The sequence below is a fragment of the Abramis brama genome (genome assembly GCF_963993115.1).
Source record: "Abramis brama genome assembly, chromosome: 7".
In the NCBI taxonomy this organism is placed as follows: domain Eukaryota; kingdom Metazoa; phylum Chordata; class Actinopteri; order Cypriniformes; family Leuciscidae; genus Abramis; species Abramis brama.
Genome location: NC_139969.1, coordinates 15,220,358 through 15,244,891, shown reverse-complemented (window position 1 = coordinate 15,244,891; position 24,534 = coordinate 15,220,358). Strand labels below are relative to the sequence as shown.

The following is a 24,534-nucleotide window of genomic DNA, read 5'->3' as shown; positions in this document are numbered from 1 at the left end:
AATTCACAGTAATTAACTGGCAGAAAGTGACAAGTAACTGTAAAAACAGTAATAAACGTCAACAATTGTCAAGTAACTTCAGGATAAATAACAGTTTTTTCACTGTGTTTTCATTTACAGCAGCAACATTGTAACTGTAAAATGAAACACAATAATCTCCAAGTAGCCTAGATTTTAAGTCACAGTAGCATAATGCAACTTGCATAAAACTATTTACAGATTACCAGTATTCTGCTGTTAAAATAAAAATGGACTGCATTTTAACATTTTTGACACACTGATTTGACACACACCCAAGTGAGGACAGGTGTAAGCTGACACAAAACAAGACAACAAGAGATGAGGTAGTGCTGGGCGCGGTATACCGGTTCATACCGAATACCGGTGTTTATTTTTGTTATGATATGAATTTTTAATATACCGCAATACCGGTGGATGTCGATTTAAAGGGTTAGTTCACCCAAAAATTAAAATTATGTCATTAATGACTCACCCTCATGTCGCTTCAAGCCCGTAAGACCTCCGTTCATCTTCGGAACACAGTTTAAGATATTTTAGATTTAGTCCGAGAGCTTTCTGTTCCTCTATTGAAAGTCAATGGACGGCATACTGTCCATGTCCAGAAAGGCAATACAGACATCATCCAAGTAGTCCATGTGACATCAGTGGCTCAATCTTAAGTTTATCAAGCGACGAGAATACTTTTTGTGCGCAAAAAGTAAACAAAAATAACGACTTTATTCCACTATTCATTTCCTTCTCTCTGGGCCTCAAGCTATTTCACGTAGTGTTTTTGCGTAGCGCGTCTGTGTTGTACGTCACACGTAGGCTCACTATTGGCTGACGCTGGTCATGTGTGATGCGTGTGACGTACAACACAGCTGTGGCCGTAAGGTCTCCGGTGCCTGTCGAGGCGGCAATCCCCGAACCCGGTGGTGGACACCGGAAGTAAGGGATGCCGTCAAGCTGAAGAAGGAGTCCTATCGGGCCTGGCTGGCTTGTGGGACTCCTGAGGCAGCTGATGGGTACTGACGGGCCAAGCGGACTGCAGCCCGGGTGGTTGTGGAGGCAAAAACTCGGGCCTGGGAGGAGTTCGGTGAGGCCATGGAGAAGGACTATCGGTCGGCCTCGAAGAGATTCTGGCAAACCGTCCGGCGCCTCAGGAGGGGGAAGCAGTGCCCTACCAACACTGTTTACAGTGGAGGTGGGCAGCTGTTGACCTCGACTGGGGATATCACCGGACGGTGGAAGGAATACTTCGAGGATCTCCTCAATCCCGCCGTCACGTCTTCCATTGAGGAAGCAGAGGCTGAGGGCTCGGAGGCGGACTCGTCCATCACCCAAGCTGAAGTCACCGAGGTAGTCGAGAAACTCCTCGGTGGCAAGGCCCCGATGAGATCCGCCCTGAGTACCTCAAGTCTCTGGATGTTGTGGGGCTGTCTTGGCTGACACTCCTCTGCAGCATCGCGTGGCGGTCGGGGACAGTGCCTTTGGACTGGCAGACCGGGGTGGTGGTCCCTCTTTTCAAGAAGGGGGACCGGAGGGTGTGCTCCAACTATAGTGGGATCACACTTCTCAGCCTCCCTGGGAAAGTCTATGCCAGGGTACTGGAGAGGAGAATCCGGCCGATAGTAGAACCTCGGATTCAGGAGGAACAGTGTGGTTTTCAGGTTGGTGGAGAGCTCCTGCCTCAAGTGGAGGAGTTCAAGTATCTTGGGGTCTTGTTCACGAGTGAGGGAAGGATGGAACGGGAGATTGACAGGCGGATCGGTGCAGCTTCTGCAGTAATGCGGTCCCTGTACCGGATTGTCGTGGTGAAGAAGGAGCAGAGCCGCAAGGCGAAGCTCTCGATTTACCGGTCAATATACGTTCCTACTCTCACCTATGGTCATGAGCTGTGGGTCATGACCGAAAGGACAAGATCCCGGATACAAGCGGCCGAAATGAGCTTTCTCCGCAGGGTGGCTGGGCGATCCCTTAGAGATAGGGTGAGAAGCTCGGTCACTCGGGAGGAGCTCAGAGTAGAGCCGCTGCTCCTCCACATCGAGAGGGGTCAGATGAGGTGGCTCGGGCATCTTTTCCGGATGCCTCCTGGACGCCTTCCCGGGAAGGTGTTCCGGGCATGTCCCACCGGGAGGAGACCCCGGGGAAGACCTAGGACACGCTGGAGAGACTATGTCTCCCAGCTGGCCTGGGAACGCCTCGGTGTCCCCCCGGAAGAGCTGGAGGAAGTGTCTAGGGAGAGGGAAGTCTGGGCATCCCTGCTTAGACTGCTGCCCCCGCGACCCGGTCCCGGATAAGCGGTAGAAGATGGATGGATGGATGGATGGAGCTGTAAAAAAAACCAAAAAAAACAGAGACTTTTACCATTAAAAGATTGTATATTTTATGTTGTTGTTCTCTATATTATTAGTTGATTATTATTGATTATGCATTCTTATCAATGTCAAAGAATTGTTTTTGTATGAGCGTTGAGTGTGTTTGGTCACAGTGGTCGTCAGAGCACAGTAATACACAGCAGAGTCAGACACACACACATCCTGGATTGACAGTCGAACTGAGTTTGAGTCCAATCTGGCATCAAATCTGTCTTCAAATTCAGAACTGCTACTTGATCCAAATTTGTATTTCATCAGTATATAGTCAGGAAGGCCATTAGAGCGCTGAATGTACCAGAAAAGATATGGAGCAGACTGAAGCGTTTCATATTCACAGCTCAGGGTAACCTGATGTCCTTCGGTGGCAGTTTGTGTCTCACTTGGCTGATTAACAGTGTCTTTCCCAAAGCTTCCTGTGAATGCATAATAGCATAATTATACAAGCAATGTCATTTTAATAATGCAGTTATTTACAACAATAAAGGCTTGATTACTTACCATAGAAATTAAAGGCAAAAAATAATAAAACAGGCATTCTGTGAGTCATCTTTGTTTATCTTAAAGGAAATAGAAAAATGTCATTGAAAGCAGTGTTGCAGCGCTGGAGGAGAAGCTTTGATTCCTGCTTGTCATGTTGATGTAGTGATGATGTTCAACAGCAGATTTTCTTTTCAATCATGGTTTACAATTGTAAATATGAGGTGATGTCATGTGTATGTAGATATCGCCATCTTCAGGTTGAAAATATTCTATACATCTGTGTCCCAAATTCCAACTGTAACATAAAATCCACAACAAAGACTTGTCAATTGCAGTTTTTTTCTTTTCTTCACAGCTTTGTGTTGTTGTCAACCTGTGTTCAATGCAGATTCAATGAAGTCAATGTTGACTTGAAATGACACCTGTATATGAATTTAAGAAAAGTTTAAAAAAGTATAATTAGATGGATTTTGCTATTTTACATTTTCTGTACATTCATGTGGTTTTTAGAGGTTTTCATAAAGCATTAGGACACACACACATCCTGGATTGTCAGAGGAATTGTTCCTAATGTGGAATCCAGTTTTGCATGAAACCTTTCCTTAAAATCAAGCTCTGTCATTCCTTTCCCAATGGAAAAGTCACTCAGAATGAATGTTGGTGATCTGTTTAGTAGTTGTTTGTACCAGAAGAGATAAGCACGTGTCCCTGATACCTGAAAATATTATACTGCGCGGGTTGACGCATAAGAGCTATTCTTACCACATAAAATAAAATGCCTAAGAATTATAGTTACCTGACCGCAATCTAACCCTTCTGTTACTACAGTAGGTAGAAGTAAACTCTGTTTTCTTAAATCATTGAAAAATGGAAAAGGTTAGAAGTTCAGTTGATTACTCAATATGTCATGAGACTATTCTCAACGGTTATATTTTTGATATTGTCTAGCCAGCATCTCAGAATTTTACACTGGTTTTGACACAGTCAAATGTTAGGATGTTAGGCCTAAAGGAGAAGTAAGGTTAGATGTTAGAATCATGATTAGTTTAAAATAGTTTACTATTTTATTTATTAAAAAATCCATCACAGTCTAAATCATGTTCATTTATTTTTGTTAATTTTAAAATATGATTGTTATATTGTTTGTGATATGTCCACATCTATTATGGTTAATGGTTTTGCATATTAATAACAATCCAAAAAATGCAACATTATGTTGTGAAATAATTCACCAACAGTGTAACTAGTCAGAATCGATTAATCTGATTAAATCAGAAGTAAAATGACATTTATTGGAAAGATCATGCTTTTTCAGGCAGACTCAAGCAGAAGATATATCAAATGATAATGCAATGTTTAATCACATTTGTCAAGCTGTAATGTACTAAAGTCATGTAGAATGTTGCTTGTCTTTGTTAATTTTTAGTTATTTTGATCCCTTTACATTTTTTTCTTACATTTGCCTTTATAACTTGAATAAAATTTCATTTGTAACCACACACAGGTGTTTCTACCGGTGTAATTGTATTGTGTGAATTATAGATTGTGGGTTTGATGTGGCTTGGCATCAAAGTGAAAAATACATTTGAGTTTTTGTACAGCTTCACATAGACTTTGTATCACTGGGCTCCAACTCTTAGAGCACAGTAATAGAGAGCTGAATCTGACAGAGTTACTCTGTTAATCATGAGTTCAGTGGATGAGTGTGATGTAGTCGACTGAAATCGAGGATCAGAGGGGTTCCCAGTATCGGTCCATGAACGAGCATCTTTCCACATTAAATACTGAGGTTCTTCATTAAGATACTGTCTGTACCAGTAAAGTGTAACATAAGTGCTGCCAGTATCATATGAGCAGCTGAGAGTCACAGTCTCGTCTTCCTTCTTTATGATGAGAGTTTCTTTATTTGGCCCAATCTGATCTGCAGTCATCACACCTAAAACAAAGAAATAAGAAAATTGAGTCAAGTTGCAAAAATTGTTTGTTAAACTGTTCTTCTGCATCACTACAATGAATAAAGGGAGTCATTTTGTACCTGAAGTCAGAATTAAAATTAGAAACAGTTGTTTTTCCATGTTTACTATGTCATATCAGTGTATTAATGTTCTCTGTGCTCAGATGCTAATGCTTTAGTTCAGTGCTCACAGAAGAGGTGTGTTTCAGACCTTTTTTGGTTTCAGACGCAGGTGATTGGTTGGAGGTGACAGTTTTGAACACAAACACAAGCCTTAAAAGAAAGCATTCAGAACGTGTGTGATGGAGACATGTGTGCTGATTAAAAACCAGACACACCAACACATCCATGGATAATAGAACTGCATGTTAAAAAAAAATTGAAGAGATAAAAATAATGAAAATAATTTAAATACTGATCTGCTGCTTTAGTAGAACGTCACATTATTACACTATACAAGAGCATATTATTATTATTTTTTTTATTACTGATAGGATTCTTTATGAAATATAATTTTTTTAATGGATTAGTGTTACTTGTAAAGTTGGAGAGTTTTTATTTTTTGCATGTTTTTGTATGTGTTGAGTGTGTTTGAGTCACAGTGGGCCTCAGAGCACAGTAATACACAGCAGAGTCAGACACACACACATCCTGGATTGTCAGAGGAACTGATCTTGATGTGGAGTCCAGTGTTGCAGAAAATCTCTCCTTAAATTCATCCTCAGTAGTTCCTTCACCAAATGTATATTTATTCAGAATGAACGTTGGTGATTTGTTTGGGAGCTGTTTGTACCAGAAGAGACACACATCTGCATTTGTAGCTCTGGTAGTGTAATTACACATTAAAGTTATTTGATCCTCTTCATTTGCCAGTCAGTTTTTGTGAAGGTTGTTCAACTCTGTCTTGCCCCCAGGACTCTGGAAAACTATTATAACTAATATAACTATTACTCATTTACATATATTAATTAACTCACATATAAACTAAAATATTAAAGTGTAAATTATGATCTTTCTTACCAAAAATCTGTGCTGTGAGGAAAAGAGTACTAATCACCCATTTTTCCATTGTTGAGATAAAGATATTATTATTTTAAAGGAGACATATCATGCTTTTAAATTGTTCCTTTTTACATATAAATCATACATTTGTAGTCTATATAAAGCGGAACTGCAATGCTTGGGTCTGAATTCCTCATTATTATAGCTCCACAGGCCCCTTTTCTACCCCTTTTCTGATGTGCGTCTGAGAGCAACTCGTTTTGGTGCGGTCTCTTTAAATACAATTGAGACACTTCATACCCCGCCCACACTCGGTATCAACTCCACCCCGTTCGGCCATTTTTGTAGTTTGATAGCAGAGATACGATTATCTAGCGGCACAGAAACTTTTTATTCACACGTTATTAACAAAATGTCAACAACGGAAGACTTGTCCAGCCAGCCTTACATGTTCGAGCCAGAGTCGGAGCAGGAGCGAGATGAAAATGAAGACGACGAACCTGTAGAACGTCTTCATATGGATGTATCGCAATGGTGTGTACTGTATTTACACATGAAACTTTGGTCTTCCGACCTTTTACCACCGTGTCAATTTATTTTGATTAATATGTGCGAGGGAGAGAGAGCAAGACAGCGTCTAGTTTGGAGACGGTGATGTCTTGTTTACACTTTCGCCTGGCTCTGAAGAGAGAGAGTGAGCGCGCGCGCGCGACCGGGTCTCTCTCTCTGCTCGTTCTTTCAGTTAAACATGCGTCCTGTAACAAGCGCAGCAGTTCACATTAAACGGTGTAATGAAGCGTGTGGGTTATACATCCAACAACCGAACATTTTAACTTACCCTCTCGTAACTTCTGCATCCTTTAGCTTGGACTACAAAATTGCAGCGAGAAATAAAAATGGCGGATTGCTCGAAGTGTTGGGCCGGAAGTCAATGTCCTTATTTGGCAGTTCCGCTGCAAATACTGTGACGTAATAGTTCAAAAAATGTCATAGATAACAGAAAAATCGGAACAGGTTGAAAAATATGACCAAAACAGAATATAAAGATATCAACGAAGCACCTGAAGAGAATAATTTCATATTTTCTGTACTTCTAAACACTCCAAATATACAACAAAATGCATTTAAGGGCTAAAAAAGTGCATTTGGCATGATATGTCCCCTTTAACGTGTTGTAATGAATGTGTCTCTCAGTCTTCTGACTGTAGATCTGTTTCCTCTGTACTGCTTTTCTGTTGATATTTCAGGTCTTCAAGTCATGTCTCTTTGAAGACACTTTGAGGAATACTGCGTCCCTGTGGTGAATTTATATATTTCTAACATTTTTATCCAAAGTGACAATGTGAAATAAAATCAAAGCAATAAACCAAAGCAGTAACACAATATACCAGAATACCCTGTCGCATGCTCCCGGAGGAGGTGTGGAGGCTGTTAGGGATATTGCAGTGTTTTAAAGATTGTGACATACAAAAGAAACTAGGGACTATATTTAAAGGGGTCCTATTGTGCTTTTTTACTTTTTCAACCTTAGTTAGTGTGTAATGTTGCTGTTTGATCATAAAAAAGATCTGCAAGGTTACAAAGCTCAAAGTCCACTCCAAAGGGAGAAACTTTATTTTACAGAATTCACTTTCCAAGAAATGAAAGCTTTAGCATAAGTTCTGCCAGGAAGACTCAATTGTTACGTCACTTATTACCTTCTCATCTAACCAATCGTGTTCTAATACTCGTAGTAATTACTCTAGTCAAATTTATCAAAATGGTTGCGATGAACAACAGTAATTCAGTAAGTATTCTACTATATTAAGTTTTTCATTTCCCTTACAGTAACCACACACAGGTGTTTCAACAAGTGTAATTATATTATGTGAATTATAGATTGTGGGTTTGATGTGGCTTGACATCAAAGGGGGAAAATTAATATGAGTTTTTGTACAACTTCACATAGACTTTGTATCACTGGGCTCCAACTCTTAGAGCACAGTAATAGAGAGCTGAATCTGACAGAGTTACTCCGGTAATCTTGAGTTCAGTGGATGAGTGTGATGTAGTCGACTGAAATCGAGGATCAGAGGGGCTCCCACTTGTAGAAGCTGATCGGGCAGCTTTAAATATTAAATACTGAGGTTCACTATTAGCATACTGTCTGTACCAGTAAAGATAAGCTAAACTGCTGCTAGTATCATATGAGCAGCTGAGAGTCACAGTCTCGTCTTCCTTCTTCATTATGAGAGTTTCTTTATTTGGCCCAATCTGGTCTGCGGTCATCACACCTAAAACAATAAAAAGCAAAATCATTTGTAAGTCAATAATTTGGATAATTCGGAATACCACTGTAAGTAATTAAGAGTGATATTGTACCAGAAATTAGAATTAAAATCAGAAAAAGGTGTTTTTCCATGTTTATAGGCTAGATCAGTTGTGTGTTAATTTTCTCTCTGCTCTGAGCTGTAGCTTTGTGTTACTGAGCTTCTGCAGTTTCACTCATAAACACACCGGAACTGCTTTCAGTGTGATGCTCCGCGTCTCATGTTTTTGCTCTGCCATTGCCTAGAGGAAAACTTTTGCAACTGCGATACATTTTTTATATATATATATATTTATTTATCAGATATAGACACAAATATGAATGATTAATGAGCCAATAATAATATTAGTGCTTTGATACAAGATCTTAACATGTCTAGTACTGATCTAGAGTAGAGGTGTATTAAAAAGTATAATTATAATAGTTAGCAAGGTCAATGTCACAAATTTGATAATAGTGACCTAAAAATAGTTATATGAATCTTAAATAATTCTGGGCTGCAGAACACAGTAGTACAATTGTCAGAGGAACTGATCTTGATGTGGAGTCCAATGTCCAAAGGAGGAGCTAATGATCCTGTAATGAGGCTTGATAATGAATATGTGTTGCATATGGTTACCCAAAAGCATTACAAAATGAGAATCAAGTTTAATTTTTCCTCCTAAGAAAATAAAGTCTGCATACTGTTTCTTCTCTCCCTGCATATTTTATTTTGTGTTGTTTTGTTTTTTATAAATGCTGGTAGAAGTTACAATGTGAAATTTTCACTTTCACTTACAGCACATAATAATGACTTTAATGTGAGATGTATTAGCATACAATGCAGTATGCAATATAAAGGAATATACTTTATACTTGACAAGTATTCTGGCTGCTCAGAATAATTGGTGTAGATGCAAAACACAAAACACTTTATTACTTGCATGAAAAGGCAGAAAGCAGAAAGATAGAATGGAGTATCATTGTGTGTGTTTCTTATGGTCTGTCTTAAGTTTAACAATATCTCACCAAATTTCAAAGCTTTAAACCCTCCCTCTTCCAGAGAGCTCTATGAGAGAGCAAATCAGTTTAATGTAATCCACAGTGTCATCACTACTGCAATAGTGAATAGCACCCTCTTGTGGTTACTTACAATCTCTGTCGTATAATATAAATCCACAGATCTCAACCTACAGAATATGATCTGCCTTATTTTGCTCATACTTTGGCTGTTACAGTATTTTAGATACATAAACCATCAGCAGATATTCTCAGTTTAGATGTGTATATGGACACAGCACAAATTTAGGGATTTATTTTTAGTGGTGCTAAAACAGGTGTTCATCTGGTTCTGTATAGTTGGCACAACATAGACAAAAAAGCAAGTTGAACTGTTTAGTCAGTGATTTACATCCTAGAGTACAGTGTGACTAAATATCATTAATAGTATTAAGAAAAATAAGCATACTTTATCATATCACTGCTTCAATAGTTTTCACCTTCACATGTGACCCTGGGCCACAAAACCAGTCACATGGGTCAATTTTGTTTAAATTGAGATTTATACATCATCTGAAAGCCGAATAAATACGCGTTTTATTGATGTATGGTTTGTTAGGATAGGATCATATTTGGCCGAGATACAACTATTTGAAAATCTGTAATCTGAGGGTGCAAAAAAAATCTAAACATTGAGAAAATCGCCATTAAAGTTGTCCATTTATTTTCGCGCTTTTGCGGCATTCATTCACAAAAATAAATGTTTTATATATTTAAAGTTGGAAATCTACAAAATATCTTCATGGAACATGATCTTTACTTAATATCCTAATGATTTTTGGTATAAAAGAAAAATCGATAATTTTGACCCATACAATGTATTGTTGGCTATTGCCACAAATATACCCGTGCGACTTGTGACTGGTTTTGTGATCTAGGGTCACATATTTATTTATATATTATAAATTCATAATCTACCTTTAATTCAGATAGATTTCATGGTAGGAAATTAGTTGTGCACGTTCAGCTGTCAGGTTTTTGTACAGTGTTCTTGTGTTTCCTGTGACTGTGGGCCTCAGAGCACAGTAATACACAGCAGAGTCTGACACACGCACATCTTGGATTGTCAATGGAAATGATTTGGAAGTTGTGTCGAGATCGCTGTTAAATCTATCCTTGAACTGGTTGTCATTAGTACCGAATCTGTTCAGCATGTATTCTGGAAATCCATTCACTTTTTGCTGGTACCAGAAGAGATATGGCGAAACATCAGTGGTTTCATATCGACAGCTGATTGTTACAGCTGCTCCTTCAACAGCAGTTTGAAATGTACTTTGTTCAACACTGTCCTGAGAATCACATCCTGTAATGTATAACATCACTGATGAGGATCTCATATTCATATTAGAGGATTATTACAGAATGTACTGTATATACTTACAGAATTTGACTTACCCCAGAAATATGTGATAAAGAAGGCTACAATTTTGTGCCAGTTTGCCATCACATTAATTGTTAAATAATACTTGTTTGAAACAAAAACTTGTTGAAATCTACAGTAGACTTTTGTTTCAGCCTCTCTTTGATAAGGTTGTACTAACACTGTCACACATGCAGAGAACTTCATGAGTCTGACTGCACCACAGTTCCTGATATTGAATGTCTCCTCCTCCTTAAGAGTTTTTGGTCTGTTTTTGAGACTTTTCAATGTTCTGATGTTTGTTTTCTCAGTCTCTTCACAGTTTTTGGTTGAAACACAGATCCACTATTTTTCTAGAAGATAGAAGATGGAGCACTTAACATTATTGTACTTACAGTAGGTATATGTGAAAAATAAGAGACTTGTACATTAAAAGATTGTATTTAATGTTGCTCAACTATTGTTTTTACTATAATTTAATTACTATGGAGTATTGATTCATTATGGTTTGTCACCAATATATGTCAGAGAAATGTGTTTTTGTATGAGTGTTGAGTGTGTTTGAGTCACAGTGGGCTTCAGAGCACAGTAATACACAGCAGAGTCAGACACACACATCCTGGATTGTCAGAGGAACTGATCTTGATGTGGAGTCCAATGTTGCAGAAAATCTCCCCTTAAATTCATCCTCAGTATTTCCTTTACTAACTGTAGATTCACTCAGAATTAATGTTGGTGATTTGTTTAGTTGTTGTTTGTACCAGAAGAGATAAGCATTTGCAGAACTCGTGAGTGTATAATTACACCATAAAGTCACTTGATTTCCCTCAGCTGAAGTCATTTCTCTTAAAGGCTGATCAACACTGTCCTGTCCCCGGCACACTGGAGGAGATGAAGCATAAATTAACAATCATTTACAGATACTCAAATAAAGTGTAAATGATGAAAGACTGTTCTTACCTAAATCATGTGCCGTAAAGAAAAGAGTAATAATTGCCCATTTTGACATTGTTGCTCTGAGTTGAAGAGTGTGAGAGAGAAACAACTAATGCGACTCCTTATGGAGAATCTCTCTATCCTTAGTAGCTTCTCTTGATTATTTTCAGCAACTGCACAATCACACCAGAATTTAAGAGGTACTTCCCCCTGGTGGTGAATTCATTGAATTAACCACCTCAGTTTTTTGTAACCTTTGGAATAATTTGTGATTATGCAATGTCCCTTTTTTGTACAAATTGTGCATAATATGACATTACTGTAAAAAGCTGTTGCATAGAATACATCTCTATGTATCTAAATTGAGATGTAGTTAGATGAGATGACAGGATAATGTGATTTTCAATCAAACATCTCTTTTTTTTTCTTAGTAGTTTTAGATTCTTCATAAGGTTCAGGCTTATATAAGAATTGGAGAAATAGCACATTCCTCTTACGTTTGCTGAGCTGGACAGTCTACATTACATATTTTCATGCTGCCAGCAAAGGTTTCTTAATTTGTTTTTGTCATTTAATCTTAAAATGTGTTTGTTTATGGTTTGTTATATGTCTACATCTATGATGTTTTTTTTTATCACAAATTTGATTAGGGACTTAAAAAAAATTATTTTTTGTCATAAAACTTCTTGTTTTTTTTATTTTCAAAGTGTGAATAGTCTGCTTCAAGATCTAAATTAATATTTGAATCCCAGATTCACCGCAGGACATGAATGCTGATCCAGTGGCAGTTTTAAACAAGTTATTATCTATTTCATGTTTTTGTATGAGTGTTGAGTGTGTTTGAGTCACAGTGGTCGTCAGAGCACAGTAATACACAGCAGAGTCAGACACACACACATCCTGGATTGTCAGAGGAACTGATCTTGATGTGGAGTCCAATGTTGCAGAAAATCTCTCCTCAAATTCAGGCTCTGTAGTTCCTTTCCCAAAGGAAAATTCACTCAGAATGAATGTCGGTGATCTGTTTGATAGCTGTTTGTACCAGAAGAGATAAGCATTTGTAGCTGTGGTAGAATAATTGCACAGTGACTTGATCTTGTTCATTTGCATTCTTTTCTCTTGAAGACTGTTCAACATTGTCTTGTCCATGGCACACTGGAAAAAAGATTTAACTATTTATAATTTACATATATTGAGTACTGTAACTAAAACAGATACTGAGGTGTAATTGATTGTCTTTCTTACCAAAGTCCTGTGTTGTGAAGAAAAGAGTAATAATAATCAGTTTTTGCATTGCTGAGATAAAGAGATTATTTTAATATATTCTAATGAATGCGTATCTCTGTCTTTACTGTAGCTCTCTGTTTCCTCTCTGCTGCTCTTCTCTTGATATTTCAAGTCTTCAAGTTGGTCCTCACATGCAGAGTTGATGGCACTTTTAAAGGATGCTGCCCCCCAGTGGTGAAATTATGTATCTCTAACACATAACCACTTTATGTATACATTTTGTAGCAGTGGACATACAGACGACACACTTTTTGAAATAATGCCATAGGGCTAGATTTACTAACAGCGTACACTAGCGCAAACCCTCTTTTGGTGTTAAAAAACGTCAGGATTTCCTAAGACATGCAGTGAAAAATTAGCAAAGAAAGGGTGTGGACAGTTATTTTTGCAGCTGACCTCATTGCATGTGCAGGGTTGCCAACTTTGGGACTTTGGCTGGGGTGAGACTCTGTAAAACATCAGTGTGCACGCGTAACCCTAACCCTAATTTTAAAAACATCAGTCCTTGTTTACTTAGTATAAACCCTGATTTATGAAAAAAAAAGTTTTTTCAAAATGTACAATTAATTTATTGATTGCACTATAAAAATAAATAAAGATAGAGGTGATTAAATAACAAACATGTAAAACAACAACATCAAAACAATAAAAAATCTCAAAACAAAAGGGACACATAATAGTTACTCCACCTCCCCAGAAAACCACAACACACAAGTTTCACACATTAGGCCTGTTGTGCCACAGTGGCAGTTTGGCGGGTGGAGACGAACGGGATTTCGAAAAGAGGACACATAGGAAATTACGCCCGTGAGTGAAAGGCTTACCTGCTTTTCCTTGATTGTCATCCAAACTTTAAAACGCGCATCAGTGGCTCCGACTCCGAACCTATGCTCTGAACCCGGTTTTCAGCGAATCAACGATCAGAATACTGCTGTGAGAACGTTGAAGGCAGATATTACAGCTGTGGGCCTTAAACTCCTCTACTGTAATTAATACGCAGTGGTCTAGTCATCAACAGAAAATTTACGAATTGAGAGGGGAGAAAAATGGATTTTGGTGTGACATTTCTTGCGTGTGCGTGAGAGCGTGAGATTGATGCTGAAAGCGTGAGTGTCACGCCAGATGCGTGAGAGTTGGCAACCCTGCATGTGCTTTTAGGGGAGCTTTCCTTTCAGACGCAAAATGTGGGGAGAGCATTTAAATAAATCATGCAAGGTGATTTACTAAAGCGAATTCAAAAAACGAGAGGGAAAAAATATCGGGATAGCTTTTCCCAGGTGGAAAGAGCTAATGAAGGAGAAAGACTTTGAAAGGGACGCTGAAGTTGCCTGCTTTCTTCTCGACAGGTAAGTCAATGTTACGGCCTAAATTACAAGCTTTTTTTTCATTGCTTGGTTGTGTAATTCATTATATAGGCAGCATAACAGTAGAACATATAGTTAAACTCGATGACGTGCTATTGTAAGACATGTAGCTTATTGGTACATAACGGCTACCGTAGTTGCAACACGCATTTGAAAAGCGAGGCGCTAGACAGCACTATTCATTTGAATGCAAAATACAATTTCACCGCTAGATGGGAGAAATTCCTATACAGTGTACCTTTAAATTTGCGCATTGTCTGTAAATCACCCCGGAACTTTCCAGTCTCATATCCTCTTTAATAGAATTGTGGTCTAATTGGCCTTGTTTAGTAAATCTGCCCTTTTCAAAAGAGTCATTTGTCATGGGTTGGGTGTAGTTAAGTCCAAGGATAATGCATGATGCAGGATGAACAACAATAATAGACTTTTAATAAACACAAAGAGTGATAGCATAGCCTACACATAGCTATGTAACTTTAACAATGAACTGGAGACCCAGAGGGCTTAGGAGGATGGCATTGGCAATCGAAGAAACAGGAAAAGGTGAGAACAAATGAGAAAACCACGACAACTAATGAATGACTCAAACACAGGCAAATACAGACAATGAAATCTAAGACTAGAAACTAAACGGGTTCGACATGGGCGTCGGAAAAAAAAAAGTGGGTGGGTCCTCCCCCAGAAAAATGTTACTGGAGTAAATACCATTTCATGTATTCTGGTGCCTTTTAATTAAAACAAGTAAACTAAACTCCACGTCACGTCGGGCGGTCCTTTCCTCCACGTCGTGCATTAAATGCACAGCTATCCGTGGATTATCCCGCTAATACCATGGTCATTTGCCAGCAATGACAACTTAAAGCTGTAATTGATGTTTGCGACGCAGTATTTGACTGAAGGGTACAACGGGCGGTTACTTTCGTCAGTTGCAGCTCGTTGAGAAATATAATGTAGCGATTCAGCGGAAATGGAGTTTAGGGAATTCCTCAAGTGGAATGGATTTGACTGACGGCGAACAGACAAATGCGAAATAGAGAAATTTGAAATAGAGACGGTAAAAGTAAGTGGGTCCAATATCATTGGTCTTAAAAAGTGGGTGGGTCTTGTCCCACCCATATACAATGGTTCCGACGCCCATGGGGTTCGACTTAAAGCAGCACTGCGTAGAACGATCGGTGTATGACCTCAAAGTACCGCGAGAGCGTTTCAAAAGCATACAGAGCCGTCTGCTCTCTTATCGCTCTCGCGGTACTTTGATGTCACACACCAATCAGTCTTTCCAGCGACCGCTTCAAGTCAAACACACCTAGAACATGACTGTGACATCATGCTGTTGGCAATCGGTTGAGGAAATACAGAGAAATGAAATAAATCAGCAGGTGTCACAGTTAAAAACAGAACAGAGGCCACAGGTCTTCATCAACACTGATGATCAATTTTACACTTGAATGTGCACTTTTATAATGCTCTGTAGTCAGTAATAATCTCTTACATATACCATACACTGGTGTTGCATGAAATATTATGGGTAGCAGTTACAGTAATGTTCAAAGTGAAAATTGAATTTGAGTTTTTGTACAGCTTCACGTAGACTTTGTATCACTGGGCTTCTACTAATATAGAGCTGCATCTGACAGAGCCAGATCATTATTAATGAGTTCACTGCATGATTGGGATATAGCCGCCTGAATCATTAAATACTGAAGCTCTCTATTAGGATACTGTCTGTACCAGTAAAGTCTAACATTACTGCTGCTTGTTTCATATGAGCAGCTCAGTGTCACAGACTCTCCTTCTCTCATGATGAGATTTGAACCCAATTTGGCCAAATCAGATCCTCGGCTGTCACACCTGCAAACATGAACAGAAAGAAACGTTACAAACATTCAGTCATGTAGAGAAGAAGTTCTGGTTTGGATCTCTGATACTGGCGTTACCACAGTAGATTGTAAACAGCACCACTGTAGTTACAGGAGAGAGTAACACTGTTACCATCTTGAGCTTCTTTTTCAGGACCATGAGAAGTTATTAGATCACCAAGAGAGTCTCCTGAAGAAAAAAAAATACTAAATTCACTAGTGTTAACAGATAAATGTAATATTAACATGTTTAAATGAAAAGTGTGATGATAAATAGAATAAATCTCACCTGCTAGTACTGAAAATATTACAAGTGCACAGAGCAGCATGATGGAATGAAATGACAAACTCAGATGTGTCTTTTCTTCACTGGAACACTGTGATTTAAGTCTGGAGCTCCACCCTGTGGCAAGATTTGATCTTTCATGATGAGTCTTGAACTCTTTGTGTACAGAACTACAGAAATGAGAAGAACACACTCTTCTGGGTGAAAACAAACACATTCAGGCCTTCATGAATCACCAAGGACTTGCACAGTTTTTGTATTTTTACCCTCTAAAAAAGACTTTGATCGCGATAGAAGGTTCTTACATGCATCTATCTTAAAGCTGTTGTCATGATTTATAGATTTTTCAGTTGTTGGTTTTTAGAAAAAATTAACAAAAGAAAATAAAATTGTAAAAAATTAGAAAACATTCATTTTAAGTTATTGAAGCTTTCTTATAAATGAGACAAACTAAAATGTGTGTATGCACATGGAAATTACTGGAACACCTCATGTGAAGATACATTGCATATTTCTTCTCCATTTTTAGAAATTTAAATCAAACATCATATTAAAACTTTCCACACAAATAAAACTTAAAGAAGCTTTTGGATTATTTATTGAGATGTCAAACTGAACTGTAAAATCAGTAACAGCACAAAGGCACATGACTGGAATCAGGGTTTTCGTACAGTGTTTCTGGGCTTTCTGTCACTGTGGGCCTCAGAGCGCAGTAGTACAGAGCAGAGTCTGACACCTCAGCAGAAGAGATTGTAAGATTCACTTGTTTTTTGTCTTTTGAGTCTTTTGCCGACAGACGAAGAGAAGGCTCAGAAGACTCTGAATTTTCACTTACAAGTATCAGGAACTCCGGTCTTGATCCCACATATTTCCGATACCATTGCAGGGTATATACAAGGCCACTGTAGTTACAGGACAGGGTCACATTGTCACCTCTGAAAATATGTCACCACTTTTTTTTTTTTTAATAAACAAAAATAATATAAGAAATGATTTACCTATGAATAATGACAGTGGTATCCAACAAAAGAGAAACATGATGGTTTCTGATGAAGAGTGATTGTAAAGATAACAAAGCAGGAATACTTCAACTGAATCAGCCTTTCACACTTTCAAGTCTTTGTGAATTTGCTCCACCCTCTTGCTGAGACTTTATTTTCTCTGATGGGATGTTTTTTCTCAAAATGAAAAGACTCAACAGCGTTTTATTCATCAATAATTTATTGTAGGTGATTGGATGCTGGCGTGTCACAATTTTTGTATAATACAAGATGTGTTAATGTTTTATGTTTTTGTACAGTGCAGGTGTGTTTCCTGTCACTGTGGGCACCAGGGCGCAGTAATATACAGCAGAGTCTGATACTGTAGCAGAAGAGATCTCCAGATACACTTCTGTCATTTCTTTTTTGGGTATCGCTGTGAGACGTAAAGTAGGTTCGGATGAAACAGCAGTCTCTGAATGAAAAATAAGGAACTCTGGTCTGGATCTTGGATATTGGCGATACCACTGGAAGCTGGGCCCAAGTCCACTGTATTTGCAAGAGATAATAGCACTTTCTCCAACTGAAACATGCTTTTCTGGTGAGAGAGATTCTATTGTATATGCATCAGCACTCTCTGTAAAAGAAGAAGAGTATTACTGCTCAACAGAACTGTTAAATACTTGATACAGATTGTGTAACAAACTAAGTTACTGTTACATGTTTGGTCAGCTGCTGTTGACACTAATACAGCAATCAGAATTAAAGTATTACTTACCCTTAAACAGTGAAAATACAAACAAGACTACAGTAGACCTGGCCATTGTTCAGCAGAATTCACTCAACCTCAAGACTCGAGTCAATGAATGCTTGAAGTGTTACACTCAACCTTGAGTCAGTCACATTTAACTTGAGCTGCTTTCTAACATCAGGCTGCAGCGCTCCACCCTGTGGCAAGGAAGTGAGCAACAACACTTATATTCTATTGAGACTATTCATAAGGAAATGTTTTCTATGGTGAAAGATTTACTGTAAAATAATGAATACAGTTATTTTCAGTGACTAATGTAAGAAGAACTTCAAAGATTGAGTAGCAGGTGGAATAGTTTAGTCATAAATTATACAGTGAAGCAGCTTCTGCTTCTGAATGACTGCTTCAGACGTTTCAGCTTCATTATACAGTAGGCTCCAAGAATCTGAAAAATAAATACATTTCTTGGTCTTCTGGTGCTTTTTGGAATATTCTCAAATAATGCTGGACATCACTGAAAAAAGTATTATAACTGTATTAAATTTTTTGACACCACTGTGTAATATTGATAATACATTATGCCTCTGTGTTTTGTTTTTTTTGATCACTTGTATTTATTTGGTCATTTTTAGTTGGTGTTGCTGCTGTTTGATTGAAAGACACTGGACAAATGTTCACAACTGAAATGTTTTATTTAGTATTTAACATCAAGCTTTTAAATGCTAAGGCTTTCAAATGCATGTTAAATCTGACTGAATATATCACAGGTTTTTGTACAGTGTTCTAGTGTTTCCTGTCACTGTGGGCTCCAGAGCGCAGTAATACACAGCAGAGTCTGACACTTCAGCAGAGGAGATCATAAGATCAACACGTTTGATTTCTTTTGTAGCTTTTGCTGACAGACGGAGTGAAGGATCAGGTGGTTCTGAATACTCTGTGATGAGAATGAGGTGCTCAGGTCGAGATCCAGGATACTGACGATACCATTGCAGATTATTTACATCAACGCTGTAGTTACAGGAAAGAATCACATTTTGACCTCTGAAAACTTGCTTTTCAAAGGATAATGGGTATATTGTGTTTGCAGAGGAATTTCCTGTAAAAAAAGGGTCATACATCTTTATTCATTAAACAGAAAACTTATTTTGGCATTAACACATGTATAAATTGCTCCACTTAATGCTGCTACATATACTACATTTTCATTTTATAAATCTTTATCAAGCTTTTAAAAATGAAAACACCTACCTATAAATAAAAACGATATCCAACAAAGGAGAAACATGATGGATGGTCAATGAGGGAGTGATGGCAAATTCGAGTGACTCTGAGACAGCCTCTTGCACATTAAACACTTTGTGAGAGAGCTCCACCCTCTGTCCCATGTGTCTTTCCTCTACCTGAAAACACACACACATTTTGATTGCTAATTTATTAGATGTAAAGTTTATTAGAATACATTTATTAATGGGTAATGGTTATTGTGTTTTTTTTTTTTTGTTTTTTTTTAAGCAACATGCACTTCCATTTATTAAAGGACATATTGCACATGCTATGGTATATAAAAGACATAGCTTGTTCCTTTGTAAAGTTTAAAAGACACACATTGTGTAGTTTGTCAAAATGGAAAAGAAAACAAATAATAAAAAAATAAAAAAATTCTGTTGAAGAAAACAAATCCTGCAAGTTTAAGAACACTGAAGGGTCAGTTTAATGCTGTTGATCACAGCAGATTGAGACAGTTTTGTGATATGAACTTGCAGTATCATTTTTGAATATTTTGCATGGTTGCGGGAGAGGTGTTGTTGTTCAGATATTTTCTGAAATGAGGATCGTACTCAGGTTTTTGTACAGTGTAGAAGGGTTTCCTGTTACTGTGGGCACCAGGGCACAGTAGTATATTGCAGAGTCTGCTATCTCAGTTTTGGAGATCTCCAGATTTAGTTGTTTTTTGTCCTTCAGCGCTTCAGTGGCATAGCGGTCCTTCTCCACGGGACCCAGATTTTCAAAAGCTTGCAAGAGAAATTCAGGGGCAGTGTTGTAAGACTGTCTGTACCACTGAAAACTGTTAATAGTGAGTCCACTGTAGTTGCAGGAAAGAGTCGTCTTCTCTCCTTCTAAAGCAGGCTTTTCAGTAGACTGGGATGTTATTGCATTTGCAAGAACATTGTCTGGAAATACAACAACAGCAGAAAAAACTAACATTAATTCAGCATCAGAAAAAAATATTTTTATATGCTCAAAGACAACATTTACAGCTTTGAAATAAATATAAATCAATCACCTGAAAGAAGTGCCATGACTGTGAAGTAAAAAAACAGCATCCTAATACTGGGATAGAGAAAGAGCAAGTGCCTTCTGTGTTTCTTTTGTAGCCACACCCTGTGACCTGTGAGACTTTTCTACTGTAAGTTCTCAAATCTTATTCACTTTCACAGGCCTACATTCAAATCTAAGTGAAATCTATATGAGATTTGTGTGCTGTTGTTTTCTGCTCCGCCTTCTTCTCCTTATATGGTGTACTGTAGAGTGTCTGATGTATTGGAGAAACGTGAGAGTGAGTATATATACAGAATTTTTATTTTGAGTCAATTATTTAGGCTATTTTGTATCACGCCTGCAAAGCAGTATCACTTTATTTATTAATTAATGTTGGGATAAATATCATCTGCAAGCTCCAAAAATATATTAAGTGCACACTGCACAGAGCAGCATGATATGACAGACTCTGACTGACTAAAACAATTTGAGTCTAGAGCTTCACCCTTTTGGCAATTTAAAAAGTTTTTTACTTTAATCTGAATTAAGCACACACACACACGCACGCGCACGCACGCACGCACACACACACACACACACACACACACATATATATAGCCTACAGTAGGCCTATGCAATATTTTTATGATTTATCTGAATATCAAAATTGTTCAATTTGAAAAAATAGTGATGAATGGATCAGGATTTAGATTTCTATAATCATCATTGACTATAATGCTATGCTCTGAGGAAATAACTGGCTTGCTTCTGGATGTCAAAGACTTGTGTGATCATGATATGCATGAGGACTACAGTGTGTGGAGCACAGCGCCCTCTTCTGGGCTGAGTGACTGACTTTACTTTTGAAACACCAAACAAACACATTAAAACGGTTTGAAATTAACTGGTTTGGAAATATATTTTTAGTCTATGATGTCTTTAATCGTTTCTGCTTTAAAAAAAAAAAAAAATCAATGTTAACACAAATGTAATACATCCCACGTTTTTGTACTGTGTTCCCAGGTTTCCTGTCACTGTGGGCCTCAGAGCGCAGTAGTACAGAGCAGAATCTGTTTCTTCAGCAGATGAGATTGTAAGATTCACTTGTTTTATGTCTTTTTTAGCTTTTGCTGACAGACGATGTGAAAGAACGGGTTCTGAATATTCTGTGATGAGAATGAGGTGCTCAGGTCGAGATCCAGGATTCTGGCGATACCACTGCAGATTATCTACATCAACACTGTAGTTACAAGTAAGAATCACATTTTCACCTCTGAAAATATGCTTTTCAGAGGATAATGGGTATATTGTGTTTGCAAAAGAAATTCCTGTAAAAAAAAAGAGAGAAATGCATGTTTGTTAATAAAACAGGAATTAGATATTAGGAATTAGATAACTCATGCATTGGTTGCTCGAAATTTACTTCACATTCTTTAGCATATTGGGGGATGAAACCCTGAAAATTAGAACATCTCTTACCGATGAATAATGAAAATATCCAACAAAAGAGAAACATGATGGGTGATCTTTGGAGTGATGACAGTAAACATAGAGAAACTTTGTATCACCCTCTTAGTGAGAGAGCTCCACCCTCTTTGAGGTCTTGAGTCGTTTTTCTCTGATAAATACTGGACTTACTTGTATATGTGACAAGACTTCAAAGAGATAAATATTTTGTTTGGTAACAGATGTTGTTGTTCTGATATTGTTTAAAATTTGAGAAAGTTTGTTCAAGATGTTATTAATGTATTTTTCATCATCTCATGTTTTTGTACAGTGTAGAAGGGTTTCCTGTCACTGTGGGCACCAGGGCACAGTAGTATATTGCAGAGTCTGCTATCTCAGTTTTGGAGATCTCCAGATTTAGTTGTTTTTTGTCCTTCAGCGCTTCAGCAGCATAGCGGTCCTTCTCCTCTCGACCCAGATTTTCAAAAGCTTGCAAGAGAAATTCTGGGGCAGTGTTGGGATACTGTCTGTACCACTGCAAACTCTGTATATTAGTTCCATTGTAGTTGCAGGAAAGAGTCGTCTTTCCTCCTTCTAAAGCAGGCTTTTCAGTAGATCGGGGTGTAATTGCATTTGCAAAAACACTCTCTGGGAAATTATAAACAACAGAGGAATAGTATTATTGGGGTACTTTCAGTATTTTAATTCTTTAATTCTTTATATACTTTTATAGAGGTATATAGATATATGAACAAATGTAAATATCAAATGTAAATACCTGTAAGAAGTGCCAAAATGGTGAGGTAAAACAAAAACATTATGACTGTTGGAGAATGACATACAAAATGAGATCTGGGGAAACACAGGACTGCCCTCTGCTGTACCCCTTCTCACCAAGCTCCGCCCAATGGATTGTGGGACCCTCTACTAGTCTATTGATTCTTAGAAATTACCGAAATTACCTCTCACTTCTTTATTGCAATTGCAATTGCAAAAAAAGAAAAGAAAAAAGATTTGGTTTGAAAATGTTCTCATATTTATTGGTAATTGAAAACAACTCATTCCAACAAACAAGTAAAGACATCCACATAATATAGGCCTACATCTTAAATGTGTCATAAGGGCATCTGTGAATTAAGAAGAAGTGTGTTGTTACATAGTTTGTGAAGAAATGTTGTTTTTCATTTATCAATTTGAATTGTTATGGTATTGGAATTGACTCCAAATCATGTCCTGTATGAATTTGAAATCTCCAAAAAAAAACAAAAAAAAAACACCTCTGACATGTAATGCCTTAAATCTAAAGTATATTATGTTGTTGTATGGTAAGCTCTTAGTGTTCTGTGACTGTGGGCTGCAGTGCGCAGTAGTACACAGCTGAATCTGGCCAAGCAACATTTGAGATCTTTAGATCCACTTGTTGAAGGTCTTGATCAAATTTGGCAGAAGATCGTGCTATGGTTATGGGTAAGGCTGGACCTCCCTGTGGATAGCTGTAGACAATAAACTTTAGTTTTGATCTTCCATATTGTTTGTACCACTGTACATTTAGCACACTTCCATTGAATCCTTTGTAACTATAGGATATAGTTACATTTCCACCTACAACAGTGCTCTTTATAGGTGATAGTGGGAAGATTGCATTTGCCTCTGTCTCACCTAACAAAATAAAATAGCTTGGTTATAGAAGCAGCTCGACAGGAGTCACTGAATAAAATTACATAAGATTCCGATTTAATTCAACATTAATTATATTAATTTAGAGGAAGGCAAAATGTGTGTGCATGAGTTTATCTCACCCAGATGGATCCATAAAGTCATAAGTGTGTAAATAAACATAATGGTTGATGTATTGGATGCCAAAATCATGATGTCTGTTTCATCACATACTGTAATATGGGCACCTGCACTTTAGTGAGATCCATTCAGAGACACAAAACTCCACCCTCTGAGTCAGATGAATGTTTCTGCATTTCTTGTCCCACTCCAGGTCTAGATCGGGGTGTTTCACTTCATTACAGGAGCTCTAAATAAAAACAATTTTTTTCTTTTGTAGCTTTTACTAATAACTTTTCACAGAAGAAGAAGAATATTAGGGCACCTTCAGTAATTGTATCTGTTCATTAATATGCATCTTTTATAGGATTATAGATATACAAAAGAGATTATATACAACATAAGATTTAATTGGGGGAACATCTTTTAGAACAGGGTCTGTCACTTCAGTAATAGATGAGAAAAAGCATCTATATTGCCACTTGATTGACAAGTAACAGTTTAATCACTAGAAATGCATGATAGTGGAATGTACTGTATTGCCACATCAACTTTCAAAGCATTTAGATATGATATATTTTAGATTATTTGTTTTCACCTGAAACGGTTTAAACAATTTAAAACCGCTCGACCTTCTGTTTAGCTTTCCAGTTATGTACATGTTGTGGTTGCAGTTTAACGCAAATATATATTTAAGAGCATCATGCTCTATTTAGTGTAGTTCGTCATTTTAGATGTTTCATCTTAATTTTGTACAGGGGTTTTGAGTTTCCTGTCACTGTGGGCTGCAGGGCACAGTAATACGTTGCAGAGTCCGTAACTGAAGCAGAGGAGATCTTCAGATCCACACGATTTTTCTCCTCATTTAATTTAGCAGACACTCCAGGTATTGGAGGGTCAGCTGGCTGCTCAAGATTGGGTTCACTAACCAGAAACAAAAACTCTGGTTTAAAGCTGCTGTATTGACGATACCACAGGAGAGAATCACTGCTGTAAGACCCATTGTATTTGCAGGCCAAAGTGATAGAGTCAGCAGTGCTAACAAGTTCAGATGAGGAGAGAGGCGCTAT

At 37.8% G+C, this 24,534-nt stretch overlaps 1 long non-coding RNA gene across 1 annotated transcript; it reads right to left on the bottom strand.

The window, feature by feature from the left end:
- Nucleotides 1-21,288: 21,288 nt before the first annotated feature.
- Nucleotides 21,289-22,523, bottom strand: LOC311087190. The gene is made up of 3 exons (XR_014607182.1): nucleotides 22,467-22,523; nucleotides 21,722-22,336; nucleotides 21,289-21,570 (listed from the first exon to the last, which is right to left on the bottom strand). It is a non-coding gene; the product is annotated as an uncharacterized lncRNA (long non-coding RNA).
- Nucleotides 22,524-24,534: the final 2,011 nt, after the last annotated feature.